Source organism: Mustela nivalis (assembly GCF_964662115.1).
Source record: "Mustela nivalis genome assembly, chromosome: 12".
Lineage (NCBI taxonomy): Eukaryota > Metazoa > Chordata > Mammalia > Carnivora > Mustelidae > Mustela > Mustela nivalis.
Window position 1 is genome coordinate 33,712,581 of NC_139031.1, and position 2,827 is coordinate 33,715,407.

A 2,827-nucleotide genomic window follows, 5' to 3' on the forward strand; every position below is an offset into this window, starting at 1 on the left:
TTTGGATAGAAAGAAATTTTTTTTACCTATTAGTTATAGTTCTTAGCTAACTTTATTATTAAGAATGCCAATTCGGGGGCGCCTGCGTGGCTCAGTGTGTTAAGCTGCTGCCTTCGGCTCAGGTCATGATCTCAGGGTCCTGGGATTGAGTCCCGCATCGGGCTCTCTGCTCAGCGGGGAGCCTGCTTCCCTCTCTCTCTCTCTGCCTGCCTATCCGTCTACTTGTGATTTCTCTGTCAAATAAATAAATAAAATCTTAAAAAAAAAAAAAGAGTCCCAAGAATGCCAATTCCATATTTAAGTCTTGGGTGTGGGAAAGAGTGAAATGTGATTCATAACAATTTTCTGTTAAGATTTAAGAAATCAGTAAAAATTAACTGTACCATGCATGTTCCATGTTTGTATTTCTTCTATAGCAGTTAAACTTTTTGATGATGGGTAAGCCTGTAACTCATACCTATGCTCTTATATGACAAATTGGAAGTGATGGTACTGATGCATAAAGACATAATAAACTCATGGGACACCTGGTGGCTCAGTTGGTTAATGTTAAGCACCTGCTGTCAGCTCAGGTCATGATCCCGGTGTCCCGGGATGGAGCTCCATGTAGGGCTCCCTATTCAGCAGGGAGTCTGCTTCTCCTTCTCTGCCTTTTCCCCCAACTTCTGCTCACTCACTCTCTAAAATAAATAGTCTTTTTTAAGAGAAGAAATGGCATAAAAAATTTAAAAAAAAGATATAAACTCACAGTGCTTCTGCATAGACACACTAGTTGAAAATGTGTGTTAAGAGGAGTTATTTGTGGGACAGAATATATAGTTCTAGAAGAATAGAATGTTAGACAATGTCTAAATGAGAGCTAGGGGGTATGAAGAGGGTGAAAAGCCAACAGAGTAGTTGGCAAAACTAGTAGGGGGCAAAAAATCAGCAATATCAAAGGGCCACTAGGAACAATGAGATGTTTAATTAGACCCTCCCCTTTTTCTCTCCCCTAAATCCTTTGGGGGCCTAACAGCCCCCTCCCCAACTCCACATGGTTCTCCTCGGACTTCCATCACTATATACTGGGCAGTCATGCTCTGCAGAAGCTGATCCCAAAGAGAATCCTTCCCAGGATTTTCAGTTATTGGAAAGGAGAAATTCTCATTCCCTCTGATTCACTAATTCAAGTGTATGACTCAAGCTGTGAATACCTATATCCCCTGCCAAATGGAGGGCATCCCTTTCTACTAAGAGAGAAAAAGCTTGATACCCAGAAAGAAGCTGATAGGAGAGATGGGGAGATGACAAGATTTCTATTAGTTTATGGATCCAGCTTAAACTATGAACAGACACATCCCTATTCTTCCTAGTTCTAGGAGCCAATATATTCTTTTTGCTAAATCAAGTTTGAGTTGGGTTGGGTTTTTTTTTTGTCACCTATGACAAACATCATGGTTAATATAATAAACAATCACCAGAGGTGTTACATATCTTATTGTAAAGTGAGGGTAATCAAAAAAGAAGTCAAGAGATTGAAAACAGAAAGACAGTCTTTTGATTTTCATCTTTACCAGTGATCTCTGCAAGTGTAATTTCATTTTACTACAGAAGATAAAATCTGGTTTTCTGGTGATTTACTAAACCTATAGAACTAGATTAATTTTTAGAAACTTTATTTTTATCAGTACCCTCCCCCTCAACATACACTCAACAGAATTTCTAATCTTTTGTTCACAAAATAACCTAAGTGGCCAGTATTATAACCCATCTAATTTGAAGTTAATGAAAGTATGAGCTACGTAAGAAATTTAGTCTAAGTATTCAGTAACTAGAAAAGCAGTTCTGACTTACAAAGTAACTTCTATTTTTCCTTAGGAAGTAAGGTACTTAATATAAAGCTTATATATGATACACATACATTCTTGGAACCCACAACATCCCTAAAAATTACTTTAGTAGCTCTTCCTCTCAGCGACCTGGGGTGACCTCTGAAAATGGTTCACTATTCACTTGACCCAGGAAGCCCTACAAAATCATGCAAATCAAGAGGTTCAAATCTTCTTGTTCACTTTAAGAACACATGTGAAACTGCTGGCCATCAAGGATATGCGTATCCGAAGAGCCACCAAGTATCTGAAAGATGTCACTTGGCAGAAGCAGTGTGTGCCATTCCATCACTATGATGGTAGTGTTGGTAGGTGTGCCCAGGCCAAATAGTGGGGCTGGACACAGGCTCGGTGGCCCAAGAAGAGTGCTGAATTTTTACTGCACATACTTAAAAATGCAGAGAGTAATGCTAAACTTAATGGTTTAGATGCTAATTCTCTGGTCATTGAACAAAGCTCCCAAGATACGGCGTAGAACTTACAGGGCTCATGGTCGGATTAACCCATACATGAGCTCTCCCTGCCACATTGAGATGATCCTCACCAAAAAAGAGCAGATTATTGTTTAGAAGAAAAAGATATCCCAGAAGGAACTGAAGAAACAAAAATTTATGGCCCGGGAGTGAGTTCTGCACAGAATAAAATGCAAATAAAAAAATTTTTTAAATTACTTTAGTAGACCAAATAATAGTGAATTACATAGAGAATCAAAGAGCTTCAATGGATATTTGTTAGAATTAAAAGTATCCTAAATATAACAGATAACTCTTCTAGCATGTAAGCTTTAACAACATGGAGATTAGAAATCTTCTATGAGAAACAAAAATATATGAAAGAACACTTAGAGAAACTATTTTTCTCAGTTGGGATTGTAACTGTGAAGGCAGATCTGCTCTGAGCTCTTTTGCTCCAGGTGGTGGAATTAATCGCTGCATTGCTCTCTGGGGCAAAGCAGGAAT

The 2,827-nt window shown here is 38.6% G+C and overlaps 1 pseudogene across 1 annotated transcript; it reads left to right on the forward strand.

Annotated features, from left to right (window-relative positions):
- Nucleotides 1-1,976: 1,976 nt before the first annotated feature.
- On the forward strand, nt 1,977-2,494 carry LOC309844950 (large ribosomal subunit protein uL22 pseudogene; annotated as a pseudogene). Its single transcript has one exon. The product of its transcript is annotated as a large ribosomal subunit protein uL22 pseudogene (transcript).
- The last annotated feature ends 333 nt before the right edge of the window (nt 2,495-2,827 follow it).